Raw genomic sequence first — 11,153 nt, 5'->3', positions numbered from 1 at the left:
CCCTCACCTAGGACCCTTCTGCCATGGGTGACCCGACCAGGGGCATAAAGCCCCAGACAACATGGCTCCTAGGATCATAGGGGCACGCAAACCACTCCACCACGATAAGGTGAGGACTCACGAATTATAGATTACAATTGAATATATAAAGACCCATGAACAATTCAGCGTACAGAAATCCCTTCGGAAGCATCTCGTGTTTGTGTATGTTGATGACTGATGACAGGAAATAGACGGAGATTACAGGGCACTTAAGCTGCAGGGTGGCTTCTCATTTCTTGCTCTTAAATTAGCCAAGGAACTGTGAACCATATTATGAGATTTTCAGTGCTTGAAATGGGCCCAAGTAGAGATGTCTACATGCGTTTTGAGGCAGGTTGATCCCCATTATTTTGACATTTTAAGCGATGTCTGTACAGTGATTTCCAAAGGAGAAAATGTGATCGCTTCCTTCAGTGACGTCATCTTGTCATGGAGGGCAAGGGTGAGTACCCATATTCATTCGTTCATTCATTCATTTTCTGAACTGCTTTGTCCCCACGGGGGTCGCGGGCGTGCTGGAGCCTATCCCAGCCGTCATCGGGCAGTAGGCGGGGGACACCCTGAACCGGTTGCCAGCCAATCGCAGGGCACACAGAGACGAACAACCATCCGCACTCCCACTCATACCTAGGGACAATTTAGAGTCTTCAATCGGCCTACCAAGCATGTTTTTGGGGATGTGGGAGGAAACCGGAGTGCCCGGAGAAAACCCACGCGGGCTCGGGGAGAACATGCAAACTCCACACAGGGAGGGCCGGAGGGCCCATATTCCTCATTAAATGTGAGCTTTTCTAAATGCATTTATTGTTTCATTATTTTTTCCAAAATGAATGGATAATTTGTGTATTTATTTAACACCGTGGTTCTTAACCTGGATTTGATCGAACCCTAGGCCCTATCTTCCCTATGGCTTAGGTGTTCGGTGAGTCGGTGATGCGCATATCTGAACTGCTCTCACAAAGGCAACAGCAGAAGTCGCACTGATTTGCAGGTGTGTAATTTGTTGTGAGTTCATGCATTGTGTTGGTTTTGTTCTTTGAACAAGGTGATGTGCATGCACGGCTCCAGTGCACCAGTAATGCTCATTGATGTCTTGAATTTGAAAACAAATATTTTTTCACTAAAAAGGGTTTGGTGAATGCGCATATGAAACTGGCGGGGTTCGGTACCTCCAACAAGGTTAAGAACTACTGATTTAACATTATTTTACTGGTTCTTTTATCACAGACAATTTGTTTAGGTTGAATTACCTGACATGTTTCGGCGTGTACTTTCGCCTTCATCAGAGTGTTACACTGATTTAACAGTTGTTCACATGTAATGATCATTAACAGAGACACTGAACAGGCGCCCCTCTGCTCCGGAACCTCTCCTCTACAGCCAAGGTGAGCAATTCCAGTCCTCGAGGGCCGGTGTCCTGGATGTTTTCTTTGAGGTTAGGCTCTACACCCCAATCTAATTTTTGTCGCTGGCTGCATTATGGTCATAGCTTCCCTCAGAGGGCCATTATGATTGTCAACATCTTCTATATACGTACAGTATAGGCTACACAACAAGCAGATGAATAACTAGTTTTGAAATCAAAGACGAGTAAAAAATCTTCAAATATTTTAAAAAGAGGAATGGTAAAAAATTGCTAGCAATGTCTCTATTTACACTTTGTAATTTTAGCAAGGATAAAAAAAAAGGATGAGCAGTGATTTAAAAGGTGAGTAACACTTCATAACTGAAGGGGGAGCCCAAAGGCTTTTTTTCGTAAGACAAAACTATTTACAGGACAGGACGAACTGTAAAAATAAGTTGAAGTCCCAATGATCATCGTCACACACACATCTGGGTGTGGTGAAATTTGTCCTCTGCATTTAACCCATCCCTGTGTGATTTTGATCCATCCCCTGGGGAAGAGGGGAGCAGTGAACAGCAGCGGTGCCGCGCTCGGGAATCAATTTGGTGATCTAACCCCCCAATTCCAACCCTTAATGCTGAGTGCCGAGCAGGGAGGCAATGGGTCCTATTTTTATAGTCTTTGGTATGACTGTATTTCAACCCACAACCTTTCAATCTCAGGGCGGACACTCTATCACTAGGCCACTGAGCTAGAAGGAGTGCAAAAGGCTCTTACTAAACGCATTAATTTTGCATCAACTCACTTATTTATAGCAACAATTGTTTTATCACCTCAACACCATTTGTATCATTTATTTTATTGTGAAATTCTGTTGCTTTTGGCTGCGGCATTCACCGGATCCACAAATGTTTTTTATTTTTTATTTTTCATATCCTTAATGCAAACCTATATTGGCAGACCATAGGTCTGATAGAAAACAATGTGATGATTGTGTTGGCATGATTATTATTATTTTTTGTTTGTTTAACCCTCACCCTAAACCTTACCCCTAACCCACTGAACCCTGACCCGAATCCTCTAACCCTAACCTTTAACCATATACCTGACCCTAACCGCTTGGCCCTAACCGCTTAACCCTGACCCCTAACTCACACCCCAAATCGCTAAACTTATTCCCGTAACCCCTAACACTAACTTTTAACCTGAACCCGACTAACCCCTGACCCGACTAACCCTAACACCTAACCCTACTCCTACCCTATTCTTAACCCTAATCGTAACCCTATTCTTAACCCTATACCTATTCCCCTACCTCTAACCCTAACCCCAATTTAAAACCCTATTCTGAAACCCTAAACCTAGTTTGAAGCCCTTACCTTATTTTAATACCCTATTTCGAATTACTAACCCTAGTTTGAAACCCTAACTCTGGTTTGATACTCTACAACGAAACCCTAACCCTAGTGTGAAACCCTAACCCTGGTTTGAAACTCTACAATGAAACCCTAATCCTATTTTGAAACCCTACAATGAAACCCTAACCTTAGTGTGAAACCATTCTTTGAAAACCTAACCCTAGTTTAATACCCTATTCCGAGACCATAATTTGAAACCCTTACCCAAGTTTGAAACCAGGGTTGTCATTTTTGTCTCATTTTTGGTGTGGGCTGCATTGTAGTAATAGTTTCCCTCTGAAGGCCATTATGACTGTCAACCCAAATAAATGTATGAACGTCTCGTATTATATACAGTATAGGTTACACAACAAACTGATTAATAACTAGTTTTGAGATCAGAGACTAGTAGAAACTATTCATTTTTTAAAAGATGAATGGTAATAAAAATTGCTACCAACAACTCTGTTTTTTAAGAGTAAATTTTTCTATTGACACAAAGTCAATGCACAATTGCTCTTCGCGGTCCAAATATAATTACACTGCGGGCCAGATTTGGCCCACCGGCCAGGTTTGACCCCATGCCCTACAACAAAACCCCAACTCTCGTTTGAAACCCTACTTAGAAACTCTGACCCAACTTTAATACCATCCATCCATCCATCCATTTTCTGAACCGCTTAGTCTCCACGGGGGTCGCGGGCGTGCTGGAGCCTATCCCAGCCGTCATCGGGCAGTAGGCGGGGGACACCCTGAACTGGTTGCCAACCAATCGCAGGGCACACACAGAGACGAACAACCATTCGCACTCACACCTAGTTTGAAACCCTAACCCTGATTTGAAACGCAACAAAACCCTACCGATCTGCCTGTCGATCTCGCGCTCCATCCTGCCCTCAATCGTGAACAAGACCCCAAGATACTTGAACTCCTCCACTTGGGGCAGGATCTCATCCCTGATCCGGAGAGGGCATTCCACCCTTTTCCGACCGAGGACCAAGGACTCGGATTTGGAGGTGCTGACCCTCATTCCGACCGCTTCACACTCGGCTGCGAACCGCTCCAGTGAGAGCTGGAGATCACGGCCTGAAGAAGCCAACAGCACCACGTCATCTGCAAAAAGCAGTGACGCGATGCTGAGGTCCCCAAACCGGACCCCCTCAACGCCTCGGCTGCGCCTACAAATTCTGTCCATAAAAATTATGAACAGAATCAGTGACAAAGGGCAGCCTTGGCGGAGTCCAACCCTCACTGGGAACAAATCCGACTTACTGCCGGAAATACGGACCAAACTCTGGCGCCGGTGATACAGGGACCGAACCGCCCTTATCAGTTGGCTCGGCACCCCGTACTCCCGAAGCACCCTCCACAGAACCTCCCGAGGGACACGGTCGAACGCCTTCTCCAATTCCACAAAACACATGTGGACTGGTTCGGCGAACTCCCATGCACCCTCGAGGATCCTGCCGAGGGTGTAGAGCTGGTCCACTGTTCCACGGCCAGGACAAAAGCCACACTGCTCCTCCTGAATCCGAGGCTCGACCTCCCGACGGATCCTCCTCTCCAGCACCCCTGAATACACCTTACCAGGGAGGCTGAGGAGTGTGATTCCGCTGTAATTGGAACACACCCTCCGGTCCCCCTTTTTAAAGAGGGGAACCACCACCCCAGTCTGCCAATCCAGAGGCCCCATCCCCAATGTAGACGCAATGCTGTAGAGGCGTGTCAACCATGACACCCCCACAACATCCAGAGCCTTTAAGAACTCCGGGCGGATCTCATCCACGCCTGGGGCCCTGCCACCGAGGAGTTTTTTAACTACCTCAGTGACTTCGACCTCCGAGATTGGAGAGTCCGCCTCAGAGTCTTCAGGCCCTGCTTACACAATGGAAGGCGTGTCGGTGGAATTGAGGAGGTCTTCGAAGTATTCCCCGCACCGACTCACGACATCCAGAGTCGAGGTCAGCAGCACACCATCTCCACTGTAAACGGTGTTGACCGTGCACTGCTTCCCCCTCCTGAGACGCCGGATGGTGGACCAGAATTTTCCCGGAGCCGTCCGGAAGTCATTCTCCATGGCCTCGCCAAACTCCTCCCACGCCCGGGTTTTTGCCTCAGCAACCGCCGAAGCCACGTTCCGCTCAGCTGCCTCCGGAGTCCTGCAGGCCAAAACGGCCCGATAGGACTCCTTCTTCAGCTTGACGGCATCCCTTACCGCCGGTGTCCACCAGCGGGTTCGGGGATTGCCGCCACGACAGGCACCAACAAACCTTACGGCCACAGCTCCAGTCGGCTGCCTCAACAATGGAGGCGCGGAACATGGTCCACTCGGACTCAATGTCCCCCGCCTCCCCCGGGACGTGGGAAAAGCTCTGCTGAAGGTGGGAGTTGAAGCTCTTCCTGACAGGGGATTCTGCCAGACAATCCCAGCAGACCCTCACAGAGCGTTTGGGTCTGCAAGGTCGGACCAGCATCTTCCCCCACCATCTGAGCCAACCCACCACCAGGTGGTGATCAGTTGAGAGCTCCGCCCCTCTCTTCACCCGAGTGTCCAAAACATGCGGCCGCAAATCCGATGACACGACTACAAAGTCGATCAACGAACTGCGGCCTAGGGTGTCCTGGTGCCAAGTGCACACATGGAAACCCTTATGCTTGAACATGGTGTTCATTATAGAAAATCCGTGTCGAGCACAGAAGTCCAATAATAGAACACCGCTCGGGTTCAGATCGGGGGGGCCGTTCCTCCCAATCACGCCCTTCCAGGTCTCACTGTCATTGCCCACGTGAGCATTGAAGTCACCCAGTAGAACGATGGAGTCCCCAGAAGGAGCGCTCTCCAGCACTTCCTCCAGGGACTCCAAAAAGGGTGGGTACTCTGAGCTGCCGTTCGGTGCAGGACCCGTCCCCCCACCCAAAGGCGGAGGGAGGCTACCCTATCGCCCACCGGGGTGAACCCCAATGTGCAGGCGCCCAGCTGGGGGGCAATAAGTATGCCAACACCTGCTCGACGCCTCTCACTGTGGGCAACTCCAGAGTGGAAGAGAGTCCAGCCCCTCTCGAGAGGGCTTGTACCAGAGCCCAAACTATGTGTGGAGGCAAGTCCGACTATGTCTAGTCAGAACTTTTCTGCCTCACACACCAGCTCGGGGTCCTTTCCAGCCAGTGAGGTGACATTCCATGTCCCTAGAGCCAGCCTCTGCAGCCGGGGATCGGACCGCCAAGGTCCCCGCCTTTGGCCGCTGCCCAGCTCACTTTGCACCCGACCCCTTTGGCCCCTCCTACAGGTGGTGAGCCCATGGTAAGGGGGACCCACGTTTTCTTTTCGGGCTATGCCCGACCGGACCCCATGGGCGAAGGCCCGGCCACCAGGCGCTCGCCTTCGAGCCCCACCTCCAGGCCTGGCTCCAGAGAGGGGCCCCGGTAACCCGCGTCCGGGCGAGGGAAAACTAGGTCCATATATTTTACTCGTCATAAGGGGTCTTCTGAGCCGTGCTTTGTCTGGCCCCTCACCTAGGACCCTTCTGCCTTGGGTGACCCTACCAGGGGCATGAAGCCCCAGACAACATGGCTCCTAGGATCATAGGGGCACGCAAACCCCTCCACCACAATAAGGTGACGACTGAATAGTTAAATATTTTGCATCGTATTTAATGTTAATGAAGTTCTTGTGGATGGCAGTGTGCCTGTTGTGTGTGCACCGATGGTAATTGAAACATTTTTGTTAGCTCCCTTGGGTAAAACGTTGGGGTGGGGATGGGTGGCTGATGGTGGAGGTTGTTGTTGGAAGGGGTGCAGGGTGTAAGTAGGAAGGCTGAAATCAGTGTTCCCATAGAAACCATTGTATTTTCCTCCCCTGTGATTGGTGCTGCCGTCTTGTGCAAGTATCTGCTATTTCTGTAATGCAACAAGGCCCCAGACACGAGTGTAGTCACAGGACACACACACACACGCTTTCAAATTTCCTGTTTTGCCTTAACCCTATTAAGGCCCATACTTTTCGTTATTCTGGACTACTGTATTGTTATATGTAAGCAGCATAGAAATTCTTAGCATTTTATTTTATCAATGGATTGCTTTCTACGACATCATGCACCTCTGGATTTGGCAGTAGCCAAGAGATGGAGGTTAAGTATTTTTCAGCAATCAGAAAAGCTGCTCTCATTCCGGCCAGATAGTCAGTCCCTTCTTAAACACTTTGTTCAAGACAAATTTTGACACTTGTATGTTCCATATTGTACATGCTCCAATTATCAATATGTTATATGTATAGTATATATGTATACCTTTGGGATCAGCACTTCATAACACAAATTTATTAAATGAATATCTTGTGTTGGTTTGGGCCAACTGTTGTCAAGACATTATATTGAAAATACAAACAAATCAGAAATATGGGATTCTTTCATCACAGAAATGGCAGCTAACTATACCTCCATGCTAAACACTATATAACCTTGAAGCTAACATTTCAAGTCAATGCTGATGTGAGAGATGTTTAAATTGTGCAGGGAATAGGGATCATTGTTTATGATGGCGACTTTGTCATTTTGTCGTACCATCACCTCTGCATTCAAAGTATCTGTAAACGCTGGCGGATTTCCAGCTTTCATTTTAGCACATCTAAAGGGATTGGAAAATGTATGAAATAACTGATGTGATTTATTAGAGCAAAACTATTAAACACGAGTCTAACGTCCCCGTTTTAAGCCTAGCGTATTCTTACAATCTGGAGCACCCGCACAACTATCCAGTATGAAATTCCAGGCCAATACGTAATTGATCTGCCATAGACCTCTATGTACTCGGGCTGCTCTCTTTATACGTATATGTTGGTGTACTAATTGCTGGCATTTATAGAAATTTTCATTTGCAATTGTGTGTGACTACAGGGCAGAATTAGAAATCATTATTAATGAAATACCCAACCAGCATAAGCTATTTGCAATTTATATGTTAATGTCTCTTTTTTATTCACTTTGTATTATTTGGCTTATTTAATAGCCAATTTAAAATGGAGAGGAAGAAGAAGCAAGGATGAGAAAATCAGACATTCTATAGCATTAGGACCCAGTGGGGAGAGAGGTTGTGAGGCTGGGTGCTGTCTACCCACCCATCCTGCTTCTCAGCTCTGCATGCTGCTGCAGTTGCCCTAAGCGCCTACTGAAGCCACTACGTCTGCGTGCGTGCGTGCATGTGTGCACGTGTGCATGTGCGTGCATGTGTGCGCGTGCATGTTTGGAAGGATTGGGCGGGTGGTCACTGCAAGAGGGGGAGGGTCTGAGTCGAAGATGAAAGGGACCAGGTGCGGAGGAGACACAGGAGTATCACACTCTACCTCTTCTTCGACCCTTCCATCCCTCCCTCGACCTCTCAACACACTGCACCTAACATCCACATCGCCTGTACGACTGGTCTGTATGTGTGTGGAAGTGTGTGTATGACTTATGGCTCTGTGTGTGCGTGTGTGTATGACTTTTGGCTGTGTGTGTGTGTGTGTGTGTGTGTGTGTGTGTGTGTGTGTGTGTGTGTGTGTGTGTGTGTGTGTGTGTGTGTGTGTGTGTGTGTGTGTGTGTGTGTGTGTGTGACTTTTGTCTGTGTGTGTGTGTGCGGTACGGTGCGTGCGTGCGTGCGTGTATGAGTGTGTGTTGTTGAGAGAGTCATCGAAACAGGTCAGTGTTCCTCCAGCAGAGTATGAATCTGCACAGGACTGAGCAGCTCTTTTCTGGCAGAGGTATGTTACACACTTATTATCACACACAACCACACTTACACTCACGTGCGTTCTTTCTCTGTTAATTTTTTATGCGTGTGTAGGTGTGGCTCCGCATGTGTGTTTTTGTGCGTGTGTTATGAGAGATGAGAGTGCAAGAAATATTTAAGTCAGTACTAAAATGCGGTGCAAGAGGATCATATGAAGGCTTCTCATTTTATGTGTACAATCCACTTTGTGTGCCGGTTGTCCAAACTTCGTGTGGACGAAATGAACCAGCTCATTTTCACCTCACTGTGTCATGTGGAATATCAGGTCATATGGTTTCCCATTCGAAGCCACGGAAACTCTATTGAGTCTGGGAGAAAATGTTTTTGGATTACCGCTGAGTCTTATTGGTGTACACAGACGGGCAATGTATTTAAGTTAAGCAAGGGAGATGTAGGTGTTGGGACCACCGCACACGCCAGCAGAAGTGCCCCTTAATGCCATGGCATGAAGTCTACGAGTGTGAGGAGCTGCTTTAAATCCTCAGTCACTGTGGTCTGAAAAAGCTTTCCTTAAGTTTGCAACTTTGGTGAAATCTGTTCCTTTGTTAAGTCATAATTGTGTCCCTTTATGACTGACAGCAGACACTGAAATGCACGGGAAGTGAACATCTTTACACAATGAAATACGTTCCATGTCCATTTTAATCCTGTCATCCCTTAGTAATCATATATTGTACCAGTATGCAGTGATCCACTACTTTGTAGTGACATGCCACCAAAAAGTGCAACAATGTTATGCCTGCTGTGTTGGAGCTAACGCCCCGAGCAAGATGTCAGTGTGTATTTTGACAACATGGTATGAAGCCGAAAACAATCAATACTGATGCGAGCGACTAAAGCTCTCCGGAGAGTCATTCTGTCTTTTGTGTGCACGGTGAGATGTTGTTTATGCTTCGTTTAATTAGGCTGAAGGTGACTGTAACCCTTTGACCTATTATTATTGTGACGCGAGCTGTGTATACATGTGGGCAGGAAATTAGCAGTATGTCGGATGGAAAAAGGGGCACATGCAGGTGTGCTGCATATGGAAATGTACCAGAGTCTTGGTGCTCGTTGCGCAACTTTTACTGCCCTTGCACATTTGTGACCGTAAACACAGCGCAGTGGGGAGGTTGCGCCAGTAGGTACTCCCTTTGGATTCTTTGCACTCTTTTTGCAAGACTATCAATAGGGTCATATCTTGAGACATATTAAATCACTTCAATTGCTTCAATTGCTGGAGAGCACACAGACGGAAAGTTCAATCTTTCAGATGGGCAGGAGGGGAAAATGAGGATGACTCAAAGAGTCAGTGACTGAACGGATTCTTCAGAACAACAAGTATTTCTACTGTGCATCATTAAAGTGAGGAAGCCCAAATCCCTGTGACTGCTGGGATTTTTAAAGTGGAACGGATGTTACATTCTATAATTGTGAACTAGTGATGTTTTGGGTTTGATTAAAATTATTTTTCTTAATTTTTCACAGTAATGTACAGTAGAAAATTACCTCTTAATATTTGCTTCCATAATGTTTTCTGGAGTTTTCCTGTCCATCAACTTTTTTGTACTACTTATCCTCATTATCACGAGTAATTAATGCCTATGCCAGATGCCTTTGGGCCACCCTGGACTGGTTGTCGTGTAGAAAAACAATCTCATCGCAAACACACAACAGAATCCAGTGGGAAAAAAAGTTTAACAATTTTCTAATTTATTTTGGAAGAGAGGTTTTAACCCCAAAAAAACATTGCAATATTTCGCTGTTATTTGGTATCTTAATAAGAAACATTGAGCTGACACAAGCAGCAGGGGTGGGGAATCGAACCATAGATCTCAGATGTTTGAGCGTGGCGACAGTCACTTGCCTAACGTGGCGAGATTGATGACTTACGTTCCGCGCGTGTTGGGTAAGTACAAAACACTACAGCCGGCTGAAAGTTGCCAGGTCGAAATAGCCGACTGTTATGTGACACGGATATCTGACCTGTAAGGACCCGGTTCGATACCAAGGTTGAACACGAACATGCACGTCCTTTTACAACTGAAAGCTTGCTTCGTACACACATAAAGTTGGGGACCATTTATCTGAATTTTTTTAATTTAAATTTTTTGAAATTTTTTTTTGATTTGCGTGAGCTGCTCGATAAAACCACCCTACCTTCCGTGGTGTTCTTGCGAGGGTTCCACAGTATAGCTATAGTTAGTGCTCTGGACTCTCGACCCAGCGGCTCGAGATCAAATCCTAGTGGGACTTTCATCATGGAAATTCTCAGTGATAGAGTTTGACACCGGTGGTTTAGACCCTTCAGTCAACCTAACATGCATGTTTATTTTTATTAACTTCCTTGTCAGGACTAACAAAATATGTGGGGTAGATGTTATATATAAATTATACAGAATTTTATGCAAGTGGACAAATTGGTGATGATTCACATTAGGATTGTTCAGCCCTTGGTAGAACTAAATTTAACTTAATTTAGTTTAAATTAATATAAATTCAATCAGTGATCTTGTTATTGAATGTTTGTCATTGTGACTTTCAGCTCACAGGTGGCCACAGCGAGTTAGTTGCATGATTTTCTTCGCAGAGTTTACGACTGCTCTTAAATGACTGAGCTTCTCTTC

This window comes from Syngnathus leptorhynchus, chromosome 1, assembly GCF_054491065.1.
Source record: "Syngnathus leptorhynchus isolate UIUO chromosome 1, UIUO_Slep, whole genome shotgun sequence".
Lineage (NCBI taxonomy): Eukaryota > Metazoa > Chordata > Actinopteri > Syngnathiformes > Syngnathidae > Syngnathus > Syngnathus leptorhynchus.
The sequence above is the reverse complement of the archived record's forward strand: the minus strand, read 5'-3'. Positions refer to the sequence as shown.